The 15,295-nt window shown below is 40.2% G+C and overlaps 1 long non-coding RNA gene across 1 annotated transcript; it reads right to left on the bottom strand.

Annotated features, from left to right (window-relative positions):
* Nucleotides 1-8,260: 8,260 nt before the first annotated feature.
* On the bottom strand, nucleotides 8,261-14,627 carry LOC116859470. The gene is made up of 4 exons (XR_004381157.1): nucleotides 14,541-14,627; nucleotides 14,340-14,445; nucleotides 10,818-10,916; nucleotides 8,261-8,365 (listed from the first exon to the last, which is right to left on the bottom strand). It is a non-coding gene; the product is annotated as an uncharacterized LOC116859470 (long non-coding RNA).
* Nucleotides 14,628-15,295: the final 668 nt, after the last annotated feature.

Below are 15,295 nucleotides of genomic sequence, written 5' to 3'. Positions count from 1 at the left end.
AGCACCAGTTTCCAACTCAGATTCCATAAATTTGTCCACTTTAAGCTATTTATCAAGTGTTCCCTAGCTTTCTGGGCTTTCCTGTTTATGTAACTCCTGCATTCTCTAGACTCTCTTTCTATCATCCCCTTCTAATATCCTGACTTCTGGCAATATTGACATACACTTTCCCTTCTTCTTTTGTCCTTTTCATAGGTTGTCCAGAATAAGGGTTATTCCCTTTAGCAAACAGTTCTAACTGAGCAAATAGCACAGTAGTTTTTTCAATTTCTTCATTTTTTCTTTGTCTTCTCTGGAGTTTAGCAAAACATAGAAGCAAGCTGCAGCTAAGATTTGAGTAATAGTCTGCCCTTGCCTTACCACGGCATTTTCCCTAATAAGACGACACAGGTGGTTAGGATCAGAGGGTGAATTTGATCTGTCCTTAGATCCAGGCCTACAAACATAGAGAAAACAGCTGCAAATCACTGATGAAATCAATGGGGGATTCACTGCCCACCCCTTCTTGCCACCACTGCAACTGCCACCAGCTTACCCTTAACGGGAAGCCTTCACCTGTGATCATTATCAACCCTTCTCGATGGGTCTCCAAAGTCCTTCATTCTTTCAGATGTGTTGGGATGACAAAAAAAGATCTTGTCACTGTAACACTGGATGTGATCTTCCAGACTCCGAAGTGTTTGCTAGAACACACAAACAGCTTTATGATAGCAGATCCTTCTGCTAGCAGGATTCCATGCAGCTGCCAACTGCAGAATTCTAGGAAGTAGCTGGTGCATGGCACCATGCACGTGGTTATAAACTGAAAACACTCTGCTTCTGGGTCCCAGGGGACAGATGACATGAGTATCATTAGCTGGCAAGAAAGAAATGTGCGTTACCTGGGTGTCTGGGGTAGCTCCTCACTGACATCGCCTTTGTTGCTGATCCAACTAGGAAGTCCTGGGAGGATTTTTAAAATTTAATTTAATTTAATTTTTGATTTATTCATTTATTTGAGAGAGCATGTGTGTGTGAGCAGGGGGGAGGGGCAAAGGGGAGGGAGAGGGACAAGCAGACTCCAGGCTTAATTAACAGGGTTAATCCCACAACCCTGGGATCACAACCTGAGCCGAAATCAAGAGTGAGACACTTAACTGACTGAGCCACCCAGGCACCCCAAGTGTGGGTGGTTTTTTTTTTTTTCCACATACACAAGAAAAATGTAAACTATATAGCACTTTGGTCTGCTTTCCCGTATTAACGTTCATCAGCTTAACACCTTCTTTGTTTGCCTTTTTCCAAGTAACCGGTGAAACTGCTGTTCATGTCTACCCAGGTTCTCAATTTTTCTCAGATCATGTCCCTTTATCATATCTACTTTTCATTATTTTTTTAAGATTTTATTTATTTATTTGACAGAGAGTGAGACAGCGAGAGAGGGAACACAAGCAGAGGGAGAGGGAGAAGCAGGCTTCCCGAAGAGCAGGGAACCTGGTATGGGACTTGATCCCAGGGCTCTGGGATCATGACCGAAGCTGAAGGCAGACGCTTAATGACTGAGCCACCCAGGCGCCCTCATATCTGCTTTTCCAACTGCGTGGATGAGAAGGGACTCTCAGAGGGGTAATCTGGGATAAGACATCACATGGACATAGGGCCAGGTCATGGGGCACAGAAACATTCATCTTCAAATAGCAGCTGCTGTATAGAGAACACAGTGCAGACAAAGTCAGCGGATTTCATCACTGATGAAGCCAACAGCCAGTGCACACACACCGCGGATACCTTGAAGATATCTTGCCATCGTTTTTTCTTTTTTCGTATTCCAGATGCCTGTCACCTGAGTCCCTCTCACAAAACCCTCCAGTTTATACACCTGCGTCTGCCTGGCCCAACCCCAGCATTAGCCTCCCGTGCTCTCTGCATGCTCAGGGGAAAGTATGCAGCAAAAGGAGAGCATGCCAAAAGCCAGGGCCTCCACAGCTGCCGGTGAGCTCATAGTTGGCCATGGCCACTGCTGCCTGCCCTGATCCCCACTGCTCCATGGGTATCTGCGACTGGATCCTGCCACTACACAGGCATTTGCAGCTGGTCCCTGCAGCTGGATGTGCACCTGCCATGGGCTCCAGCTACCACTGCTGTCTGCCTGGGTCTCTGGCCACCAGAACTGGAGGTGCCGCTGAAGACGGCAACCCTTGTAGCCTCTGCAGACCCCATGGTGCCATTCACCAGACACCTTGTAGCCTCTGCAGATCCCAAAGGACCATTCAGTTGTGGATGCTGCCCTCCACGGCATCCTGGACCAAAGGGGCATCATACCGATTAGACATGGTGAGGTCACAAGCCCCTGCCCTAGGTGCTCCACACCAGCAGACCAGGGGTCACAGCAGAGGCCAGCATACCCCACCCAAAGACAAAAGGACTCACTTATGGAAGTCAGCCCATAAAGTTCAGAAGAGGTAACTGCTTACTCAAATGCACAGACACCTGTACAAAGCCCCAGGGATGACACACGGTCAGGGAAACATGTCTCCACCAAAGGAACACAATAAACCTCCTGTAACTAACCCCCCCACACACAACAAATGGAGATCCAGCAATTTCACTGCAATGAGTTCAAAATAATTGTTCTAAAGATGCTCAAAGATGTATAAAATAACACAAATGAACAATTTGATATCAGGGAAACTACAGGAATAAAATGAGAAGTTCACGAAGAGAAAACATAAAGGAAATTGAACTGAACTGAACTGAAGAATACAGTGACTGGACTGAAGAATTCAAAAGAGAGCTTCAACAACAGACTTGAATAAGCAGAAGAATCATTGAGCTAGAAGACAAATCAATTGAACTTATCCAATTAAAGGAGTAAAAATAAGAAAGAATGAAAATGCAAGAAGACAGACTATGGGACTTATAGAATACCATAAACAAAAATATTATACACATCACTGGAGTTCCCAGAAGGAGAAGAGAGGGAGAGAGGGGTAGAAAACTTATTTAAAGAAATAATGTTTGGGGCACTTGGGTGGTTCAGTTGGTTAAGCATCTGCCTTCAGCTCAGGTCATGATCTCAGAGTCCTGGGATCAAGCCCAGTGTCAGGGTCACTGCTCAGTGCAAAGTCTGCTTCTCTCCTTCTCTTTTTCCCCCTCCCTCTGCCCCTCCCCCACTCATCCTCTCTTTCTCTCTCTCTCTCTCTCTTGAATAAATACATAAAATCTTTAAAAAAAAAAGAATGGCTGATATACCCAACATAAGAGCACCTAAATATATAAAACAAATATTAACAGACCTAAAGGGAGAAATAGAGAGCAATATAATAATAGTAGGAGACTTTAATACCCTAGTTTCATCAATGAACAGTTCATCCAGACAGAAAATCAACAAGGAAGCAGTGGCTTTGAAAGATACATTAAGTGAGATGGACTTAACAGACATATACAGACAATCCAACCAAAAGCAACAGGATACACAATATGCATTCTTCTCAAATAGACATGGAACATTCTCCAGGATAGATTATATGTTAGGCCACAAAACAAGACTTAATAAAGATAAGAAGATTGAAATTATATCAAGCATGTTTTCTGACCACAACGGTGTGGAACTAGAAATCAATTACAAGAAGAAAACTGGAAAATTCACAAGTATGTGGAGATTAAACCATGTGCTATTAAACAACCAGTGCATCAAAGAAGAAATCAAGAGAAATCAAAAATATCTTGAGACAAATGAAAATGGAACTACAACATACCAAAACTTATTGGATGCAACAAAAGCCGTTCTGGGAAAAAAGTTCATAGGGGCAAATGCCTACATCAAAAAAATAAGATAGATCTCAAATAAACAACCTAATTTTACACCTCAAGACCTGGAAAAAGAAGAGTGAATGGAGCCCAAAGTTAGGAGATGGAAGGAAATAACAAAGATCAGAGTGGAAACAAATGAAATGGAGACTAGAAACACAAGAGAAAAGATCAATGAAACAAAGAGCCAATTTCTTTAAAGATAAACAAAATTGACAAACCTTTAGCTAGACTCACCAAGAAAAAAAGAGACGACTCAAATAAATAAAATCAGAAATAAAAGAGATGTTACAACTAATACCACAGATGTACGAAAGACCCTAGAAGACTACAATGGATAATAGTCATACCATAATTATACCAATAACTATACCAAAAAATTGGATAACCTAGAGAAATGGATGAATTCATAGAAACATACAATCTACCAAGAGTAAATCATGAAGAAATAAAAAATCTGAACATACTGATGACTAATAAGGAGATTGAAATGGTCAAAGATAGGAACCCTATAAAGGCAGAAAGTAAAGGGTTCCTCCATTGGCCTACACATAGGGGTAGGTGCACATGTGGAAACACAGGGTAATGAACACTGTGTTTAGGAACAAACTGAGAGACATGGTAAATAAACAAAGTGTTGACCTGCATATGAAGAAAGACTTCCTCTATCTTAATAGGAATCCTGCTAAAACAGTTTAGAGAAAATCCCCCATGCTGATGAAGTCCTTCATCCCCTACCTTTGATGTCTAAGTCCTTGGCCTGCCTTTAGCAAGACTTCTCATACTTTTGGGGCACCTGGCTAGCTCAGTCGGTAATCAATGTGAATCTTGATCTTGGGGTTGTAAGCTCAAGCCCCACATTGGGTATAGAGACTACTTAAAAATAAAATCTTAAAAAAAAAAAAAGTTCTCCTACCCTTGATACCTCCTTTTTGTAATTTTCCACCTACTGATCCCCTCACTTGGCTATGAGGCTCCACTTGTCCTTGTTTTTACGTTGTTGTTTTTTTTTAAGATTTTATTTATTTATTTGACAGACAAGGCAAGAGGGACTACAAGCAGCGGGAGTGTGAGAGGGAGAAGCAGGCTTCCCACCAAGCAGGAAGCCCGATGTGGGGCTCCATCCCAGGACCCTGGGATCATGACCTGAGCCGAAGGCAGATGCCTAACGACTGAGCCACCCAGGGCCCCCTATTTGGGATGTTTAGAACGTCCTTAGTCTTTGTTATATGTGGAGATGAGCCTGATCTCTCCCCACTATTGCAATAAGGAAGGCTTCTTTGGGATGATAGTTGAACAGAAGATGCTTGATTAGAGAGAGCAATTCATTCGTGCTGTGTTAATAGTATTTTTTCACTTGAGACTTTTCTGGTTCTTTGTATGACAAGGGATTTATGCTTGACTGTATCCTGGATGTGTGGGCATTATGTTCTGAGTATCTGGATCATACTTACATGTTATATTTCAGCTAACAGTTTAAATTTAGCCCTCGGGTCATGGCGTACTTTTGTGGGCTGTGTGTTGAATGACAATTTGTTTTTCAGGCCTTGAAAATCTACTCTGCTCTGCTTTATGTATGTGCTACTCAGAGGCCAACCTGAAAACCTAGGCAGGATTTCAATTTCTTGTACAGGTTACTTGGGGGTTTTGCCCAGGATTCGATATATACTTAAAAATTCCTTTCTCCAACTTTTTTGTTGATTTCTAGTTCGGAGGGGGGAGAAACATTACCTCATCAAGCTTGCCCAGCTCTGTCTCCTAGATACCACCTCACTTGGAAGGGGAATGCTGCCTCCCAACTACTCTTAATTTTTTAAATACCAAGGAATTTAATGTTGAAAAGCTTTCACTCTGTACTTCCTCAGTAAGAGAAAAGACATAGACATTCACTCAGCCTCTTAGCAAAAAAAAACACCAAGAAATTCAGCTAAGATAGATTTTCGTTGAGTGGAATCTGAGCAGGAGGGCAGAAGTGTGTAAGTAAGGAGAGTATCCTGGGATCTGTGCTTTATTAGAACAGAGACCAGAAAGTTGACCCACCGAATTAAAAACCAATAAAGTATGATGGCAAGGAAAAGGAATGTGTTCTATTTCAGATTATACAACAAAGTTAAATAAACTGAGCCATTAGTATATGTGATATTCATTCACAAGATCTCTCTCTCTCTCTTTTTTAAGATTTTGTTTATTTCAGAGTGAGCGAGGGAGAGAGAGAACTACTGGGGGAAGGAGCAGAAGGAGAGGGCAAAGCGGACTCCCTGCTGAGCAGAGAGCCCTATGCGGGGCTCCATCCCAGGACCCTGTGATCATGACCTGAGCCAAAGGCAGATGCTTAACTGACTAAGCCACCCAGGTGCCACCACAAGATCTCTTTTTTTGCTGAGTAAATATTCAATAAATAAACTAAATTTTTTTAAATAACGGAATGATTTTTTATACACATAGAAGAGTTATTTTTCCATATGGTGGCCTGGGTAAGTGCATTTTCCTTAGAAAATTCATTCCTAATTCACGGATATTGTATAATTTTTGTGACAAGCTTTTTATTTTTATTTTTTAAAAGATTTTATTTATTTGAGAGAGAGGGGGAGAGCACAAGCAGGGGGAGGGCCAGAGGGAGAGCAAGAAGCAGACTCCCTGCTGAGCAGGGAGCCAGATAAGGGTCTGGATCCCAGGACCACAGGATCCTGACCTGAGCCAAAGGCAGATGCTTCCAACTGAGCCACCCAGGTGCCCCATGTGATAAGCTTTAAAAAAAAAAAAATCTCAGAAAAAAAAAAATCTCAGTAAGAGAAAAAATGTACATTGTTTCATGATCATTAAGCAAAACAAAACATTCAGGAAGAAAGCACTTCCCTATACTATATACAAAAAAAAAAAAAAGGAATATGGGGTGCCTGGGTGGCTAAATCAGTGAAGCAGCTGCCTTCGGCTCAGGTCATGATCCCGGGGTCTTGGGATCCAGCTCCGCTTTGGGCTCCCTGATCAGCTGGTAGCCTGCTTCTCCCTTTACCTGCTGCTCCCCCTGCTTCTGCACTCCCTCCTCCCTCTCTCCCCCTCTGTCAAATAGATAAATACAATGTTTTAAAAAATTATTAAAAAAAAAAAAAAGAATGTGTTCCCTAGGACACCTGAGTAGCTCAGTCAGTTAAGCAGTTAAGCGTCTGAGGTTCTGGGATTGAGCCCCTGCTCGTGGAGATCCCTGCTTCTTCCGCTCCCTCTACCCCTCCCCTATTCATGTGGGCAAGCAGCCCGCGAGCTCTCTATCACTCTATCTCAAATAAGTAAATAAAATCTTTGAAAAAGAATGTGTTTCCTATATTACCATAGTGAGACAAAAAATATGCCCACATCCTAATCCCCAGAATCTGTAACTAAGTAGCAAAAGATGTGATTAAATGAAAGATTTTAAGAGGAGGTTCTTATTCTGGATTATCTGGGTGATCTCTGAATGCAATCACCTTGTGAAAGAGAGAAAGAGACACAGAAGGAGTTTACAGACACAAAGAGAGGAAGGCAATGTGAGGTTGGAACAGTGGGAGATGCTGCTGAGGAATGCCAATAGCCATAATTAGAAGCTGGAGGAGTCAAGGAAGAGATTGTCTCCTAGAGCCTCCAGAGGGAGTGTGGCCCTGCCAACACTTTGATTTTGAACCTCCATTCTCCAGAACTCTGAGAGATAACTTCTCATTGTTTTAAGACACCCAGTTTGGGGTGCCTGGATGGCTCAGTTGTTAAGCGTCTGCCTCCAGCTCAGGTCATGATCCCAGGGTCCTGGGATGGAGCCCCACATCAGACTCCCTGCTCAGCAGGGAGCCTGCTCCTCCCTTTCCCACTCCCCCTGTTTGTGCTCCCTCTCTCGCTGTGTCTTCCCCGTCAAATAAATAAATAAATAAATAAAATCTTTAAAAAAAATAAAGATACCCAGTTTATGATAATTTGTTATGGCAGCTCTAGAAAACTAATAGCTATCCTTACACAACCTTGTTGTTTTCTCTTTGCCTTCAACATGAGTTTCATGTTCCCCATGGAGTTTCCAATTATTGAGGTACTGTCTGAAGGAGGAGCATAAGATGGTGAGCTCACAAAGGAAAGCAGAAGAGCCAGCAGTCTTATGCGCCAACATTGTACCATACTTGGTTATAGCTATGCAATATATGCACATTAATGATTACTGAGGGCTTGAAGATGCCATAAACTTCAAGTTTTGTCTTTGACCATTTGATTCTCTTCAAGGAGAATCAAGTCACGGGGTTAAGAATGGATCCATGAAGTTTAGTCTTATACATTTATTTCTGCTTCATTCCTTTAAATTAGAGCAAGTGATGATCTGGAGCAGAAGTTTCTCCTGCCTCAACAGAGGTGGTAATGGAGGAGGAGGTCCTTGTACAAAGAGGACCATGGTGGTGATGATGGTTTATCAGGAATTGGAATTGGAAGGAATTGGAAGACAAGGAACAACTCCTCCGGGTAGAAGTGGCACTGGTAGAAACGACGGTGGGCATGGCTCTCTATCTGCCTATAGAGATAGTAGAAGAGGTCCTGAAATCTATAAGTAACTTGACCGCCAGTGTTCCTGTAATAGAAATAATCTAATGTTAAAATAAGCAATAGACATTTGTGGGTTTTTTAGAGTTGATATACTACTTATTAATTTATCAATCTTCAAGGACTTAGTACATGCAAAAGACCGGTACAGATATTTAATAAACATTTTTAACTCTACACAATTAGGGTCCTTCTGCTAACACTCTAATGCTAGAAGAGTTGGCATCCTCATCAAAAGCTTTCTGAAATAATGAAAAATTAGATTTTATGATGAGTGTATGCAAAGAAGAAGTATTCTGTCTGGCCTGGGCATGTTAGACTAGTTTGTTCAAATGTGGATAATATAAGGTTATGGTTTGATCCCCCTGGGAGCTAATTGGCTCTACACAAAGAGTCTGTCTCAGAATGCCAATGATCTAGCTATCTTATAATAACATAAGCAACATTGATTTGTATAGTAATATATGCTTATCAAAGTTTTTGTATCTATTATCTCTTTTGAGCCTTATTATAACCTTATAATATAGGTAGGGCAAGTAGTTTTATCTCACTGCTTATAGATGAGACTCCAAGACTCCAAAAGCCTAAGTGATTGGACAAAGGTCACAAATACAGTGTGAAACATGGTTAGGACTTGAATGCAGTTCTTTACACACCTAGTTTGGCTCCCTCTCTATTAAAGCAGACTACCTTCTCATGCCCGCAAGTCATTTGTCACGAGCTGAAGACAGAACCCAGGTGAATGCCCTAATTTGGAGAGTGAAAAAAGGGAGCGTAACCAACTTCTTAGAGAAAAAAAAAAAAAGTAAAGTAGGATAGGATAAAAAACTGTCAACTATTACTGATACAGTAAAGCAAAGTGAGGATAAGAAAAGACCACCAGACTGGGTCACTTGGAGTTCACTGTTGAGTTTTTTTGTGAGTTTTCAGTAAAATGGTAGAAACAGACCAATTCAAGCAAGAAACATCTGTTGAGGATCCTCTATATTAAGATACAATCTTCACATTCTGAATATTCCCTCCAAATATGAGCTGTCTTGAGGAGAGTACTTAATCAGTTGTAAAGTGTAGATCACCTAATAAAGATTTTAAGTATGAGAACTTTTCTCAAAGAGAAGGTAAGTGGGAATATAAAGTTGACAGGTTTTGAAATGAAGGTAGTCAAGATTATAGAGGTCTACAAAAGCTTTGGGGATCATTCAATACTTAAAGATTTTCTTCAGGACAGGAAATGTGGTCCTGATGGTTAATTTTACGTGTCAGCATGACTGGGCAATAGGGTGCCCAGATATATCTGGCTAACCATTATTCTGGGTGTTTCTGCGAGGGTGTTATTAGATGAGATTAACATTTGAATTGGTAAATTGAGTAGCACAGATTGCTCTCCCTAATGGGGGCAGGCCTCATCTAATCAATTAAAGGCCTAAATGTAACAAAAGTGCTAGTCTTCCAATCAGTGAAAAAGAATTTTTACTGCCTAACTGCCTTTGAACTGGGACACTGGCACTTTTCCTGTATTAGGACTCAAACTCAAAACACTGGCTCTTCCCGGGTTTCAATCATGCTGGCCTTCCAACCAGAACACCATTGTTTTTCATGATTCTAAGACTTTTGTGATCAGATTAGATCTAAACCAATGGCTCTCCTATGCCTGCAGCTTGCCAACTCACCTTGTAGGTCTTACGACTTGGAGCTACCATAATCATGTGAGTCACTTCGTTACTCGGTATTATGTATATTATATTAAGTTATATGTTATGTATGTTATAAAGTACATACATATACATATTTATATAAAATATATGCATGTGTACATTTAAATGTTATATATCATATATAAAACATAGTCATATTTACATATGAATATATTATGTTTATATAACATATATACATGTATATATGTATGTATGATATATACATAAAATCTCTGTCCTGCTGGTTCTGTATCTCTAGAACCCAGGGTCATATAAGAATGAATGCAATTTTTCAATTAGAATGATAAATTTTCTCTCAAAAGTAATTTTGTTTGTATAATATATTCTATCACAAAATATGTAGGGAAGCTTAGGAAACCAATGTTGTAAGGGCGCCTGGGTGGCTCAGTCATTAAGCATCTGCCTTCAGCTCAGGTCATCATCCTGGGTTCCTGGGATCAAGCACCACATCCGGCTCCCTGCTCAGTGGGAAGCCTGCTTCTCTCTCTCACTTCCCCTGCTTGTTTCCTCTCTCACCGTGTCTCTCTGTGTCAAATAAATAGATAAAATCTTCAAAAAAAATTAAAAAAAAAGAAACTAACATTTTAGTCTTTTCCACACATGGAAATGATTTGTCTTGGGAAATCAAATGTGTAGAGTTATTTAAACTAAAATTTTAATTTATGAGAAAATCTGTTTCTGGTCATATTTTCCTTCTATTTAACTAGATACTTTCCAAATTAGAACTCATCTTGCAATGATACAATATATATGTAGTTTCATTACCTGCATTTGATTTTTCTGGAATTCCGCATTAAGCTCTTTGATCTTTTCTTCTGGCATCTTGTTTTGAGCTCGGGTTGAGGTGCTGACTTCTTCATTTGTCTACAATGATCATCACCACAAATGCACACTTAATAATATAGCGTCCAGAAACCTTTAAACAATATTATGTATTAAATAAATGGGACACCCTTTTCTTCTTTAATTCCTGGGCCTTCACTTGTGACTATTCATGACAATTAAATCCCCTTCTGTGGGGATGGGCCTAGTGCTGCTGGTGGTAGTGGTGGTAATGATGAACTCTGCTTTCGAACCAAGGCAAACAAAAGCACTTTTACTCCTGAAAAAAATACTAGAAAATATTTTTTAAAAGTGTGAGCCACATTTTTCTTCATGTATCATGGGCATTTTTTTTGTTTGTTTTGCTATTCAAAACGAGATCTTAATAATTTCATCCTCAATGGGGAAAAACCAAGAGCTCTTCCTCTACAGTCAGGAACGAGACAGGGATGTTCACTCTCTCCGCTTTTATTCAACATAGCACTGGAAGTCCTAGCCACACAGTCAGACAACCAAAAGAAATAAAAGGCATCCAGATTGGCAAGGAAGAAGTAAAACTTTCATTATTTGTAGATGTCATGATACTCTCTATAGAAAACCCAAAAGACTCCACCAAAAAACTGCTAGAATTGATAAGCAAATTCAATAAAGTCACAGGATACAAGATCAACGTACAGAAATCTGTTGCACTTCTATATATCACTAATGAAGGAGCAGAAAGAGAAATTAAGAAAACAATTCCATTTACAATTGCACTCAAAACCATAAGATACCAAGAAATAAACCTAACCAAAGAGGTGAAAAATCTGTACTCTGAAAACTATAAGACACTGATGAAAGAAACTGGGAAAGACACAAAGAAATGGAAAGACATTCCATGCTCATGGATTGAAAGAACAAATATTGTCAAAATGTATCTACTACCCAAAGCAATTTATACATTTAATGTAATCCCTATCAAAATATCATCGTTTTTTCAAAGAGCTAGACAAACAATCCTAAAATTTGTACAGAACTATAAAATACCCCAAATAGCCAAAGCAATCATGAAAAAGAAAAGCAAAGCTGGAGGTATCACAATTCTGGACTTATATTACAAAATATAAGAAGTATATTATATTATATTACAAGTTATATTACAAAGCTGTAGTGATCAAAACAGCATGGTGCTGGCACAAAAACAGACACATAGATCAATAGAACAGAATAGAAAACCCTGAAATGAACCCACAATTATATGGTCAATTAATCTTCAATGAAGGAGGCAAGGACATGCAATGGGAAAAGAACAGTATCTTTAACAAATGGTGCTGGGAAAACTGCACAGCAACATACAAAAGAATGAAACTGGACCACTTCTTTGCACCACATACAAATATAAATTCAAAATGGATTAAAGACCTAAATGTGAGACCTTGAAACTCTAGAAATCCTAGAAGAGAACACAGGCAGTAGCTTCTTGGACATTGGTCATAGCAACTTCTTTCTAGATAGGACTCCTGAGGCAAGGGGAAGAAGAGTGAAAATAACTTACCCTGTTTTTTAATGTTACATACCATATATTTAAGTTAATAAATTAGAAAATGAAGTAAAAAATAAGCTGTCAGTTCAACTTCTTAAATATGTTTAATCTTGAAATGAGATCACACTTCTAGAACATTCAAGTTGATTCACATTAATGCAAATTAGACTCTTTCTACAGTATCCTTAATTTCCTAGCATTTTAAAAGATGTGCTCCACCAAATCAGACAGTAAAATGATACACATCATAAAGGCATTCTCCTTGAGAGAGTAAATCAAAACACTTATATAGGGGCACCTGGCTGGCTCAGTGGTTAAGCCTCTGCCTTTGGCTCAGGTCAGGATCCCAGGGTCCTGGGATTGAGCCCCACAGTGGGCTCCCTGATCCATGGAGAGCCTGTTTCTCCCTCTCCCTTTCCCACTCCCCCTCCCCCTGTTTGTGTTCCTTCTCTCACTCTCTCTCTGTCAAATAAATAAAATCTTTTAAAAAATACACTTGTATAAAATGTTATGAGGGAATGTGAAAGGTTAAAATCAGTAAGCCAGAGAGATCATCTAAATGTTGGACATTCTGCTGTGTTCTGCCATAGCTCCTGCCTCAGTCAAGCCTCTAAAGACCAAACAAACCTATTTAGTATGAACACTGGTTGGCCCAGCTAAAGAAGAAACACCATATTTACATCTTATTTCCCCTTTGTTGCAATGTCACCTCAAGTCATTTTAGAAGGCTATACAACAATGCTACTCCTGTTTCTAAAAGTGATACACCTTCTTGTCTAGAATTGTCTTTAGCATAAATGGAACAATAAGTACTTTCACTGTTAATCAATATTCATTCTCAGAGTATATTTTACCTTTAGAAATTACAAAAGGCATTCAGATCCAAGTCTGAAGGAAGAGTGGGTGAACAATCTGGATAATAATAATGGTTAGGGTCAAACCTAAAATACTACTTAGTGATTGTTTTCTCCATTCATATCCGAGTCCTGGAAAACATCCCACAGTGAATAATCTTAATCTTTTCCAGTATCTTTAAATTTCAATCCCTCCCCAAAGACTTTGATCAATCAATGATCTGATGCTCTATTTTTTTTTTCAAGTAATCTCCACACCCAGCGTGGGGCTTGAGCTCTTGACCCTGAGATCAAGAGTTACATGCTCTACCAACTGAGCCAACCAGGCTCATACTCTACATGAATCTTTCGCTGAAAGATGTGAGCTTGTTTGACTTCCCTACTATCCATGTTAAGATTTCTTTGAATCCAGGGGCACCTGGCTGGCTCAGTCGGAAGAGTATGGGAGTTCAAGCCCTATGCTAGGTACAGATATTACTAAAAAAAAAAAAAAAAAAAAAAAAAAAAAAAAGTTAAGATTTCTCTGAATTCACACTCCCATCCCTCTCCTAAAATCAGCTTCTCTTTGTGTGCTTCTGAGCAAGATAATGTCCACAATTTTTTCCTGTGAATGGTTCACTGCTGCATTTACAGAGAGGCATGTGATCTCTCTGTTTCTAATTTAAAGTTAACCACATGTAGAAATCAAACCACGCAAGTCTAAAGTATGTGAGCCGGAAGATGCCTTCTGAGAAGTCCACTAATCTTATCTTCCACTTCTAACAATGAAGAAGCCAAGACGGAACGAGTATGACTTACTTAAAGCCACAGCAATTAGGAGCAAAGCTGCGATCAGATCTTACTGCTTATCATTCTACAGCTGAGTTTCAGGGGTGTCAGAACTTACCAGATGGGTTAATAGTTCCATTCTCCCAGGCTCGTGATCTCTCGCGATCATCATAATGAGCCATTAGAGAGACTGAGGGTACATGGACATGGTGATAACCAGATATGAACAGAGGAAGTTCGGTGAGAGGCCGACTTTGACAAAGGAGCATATGTGCAGAAGGACAGCACAGCATCGGAGTACAACTGAGCCAACTTACTTACCTATCAGAAGTGTGAGGTCAGCGTCTGCTCCTGGTCTAACCTTGAACTCTGGGGTCCGCAGCACGCACTGTAGATCACACTCTTTGGTTTCTTCTAAAACTGTGACCTGAAAAGGAAAGAAAGGATTTTTGATTACCCTTGCCGCGGATACAAATCAACTTCTCTAAGTAAAGATTCTGCATGAAAAAGAGGAAAATATACCAGTCTTTTACTAGCCCTATAACAGAAACCCTTCCAGTCACCACACACCCGTGGGAGAACTAAGCCTGGACCTAGAGATGGTCTGGGCTTGATACCCTGCAAGCCCTTTGTGCTGTCATCCACTGTGACCATTTCATGACTTCACGCTGTAATTTGCTGGGATTCAGTGGCCAAAGATACTGATCAGCCCCTCTGCTTATTTAAGCCACTGTCCCTGTGGTTAATGAAATACATATCCTGTTAGCCCCATATCCATGGATATAGAAATGTTCCCCACTCGCTATTTAATGATTCCAATGAGGGATGAACACCCTGGCACTAGGAGGGGACAGTTTGGATTTTGTACAGCACTGTCACACTAGTAGCTGTGAACAGTCTATATAAAACTGGACTGAGGGATGCCTGGGTGGCTCAGTCGGTTAAGCATCTGCCTTTGGCTCAGGTCATGATCCCAGGGTCCTGAGATCGAGTTCCACGTCAGGCTCCCTGCAGGGAGCCTGCTTCTCCCTCTGCCTGCTGCTCCCCCGCTTGTGCTCTTTCTGTCTGACAAAGAAATAAAAAGAAATAAAATCTTAAAAAACAAAAAAGATAAAACTGCTAGTGAGATGCTAAGCAAGGAACAATTTATACGCATTTTCAAGAAAGACCCAATGTATGGAAGTATACATGCTTAGTACGCAGGGCTAGAGCTTCGATTTATTCAAAGTGGCAAAGGTCTTGAACCATATCTTGATTACATAAACCATCCAAGTAAT

This window comes from Lontra canadensis, unplaced genomic scaffold (genome assembly GCF_010015895.1).
Source record: "Lontra canadensis isolate GAN:19392208 unplaced genomic scaffold, GSC_riverotter_1.0 scaffold155, whole genome shotgun sequence".
In the NCBI taxonomy this organism is placed as follows: domain Eukaryota; kingdom Metazoa; phylum Chordata; class Mammalia; order Carnivora; family Mustelidae; genus Lontra; species Lontra canadensis.
Note: the sequence above shows the minus strand (reverse complement) of the source record. Positions and strands in the feature narration are given on the sequence as shown.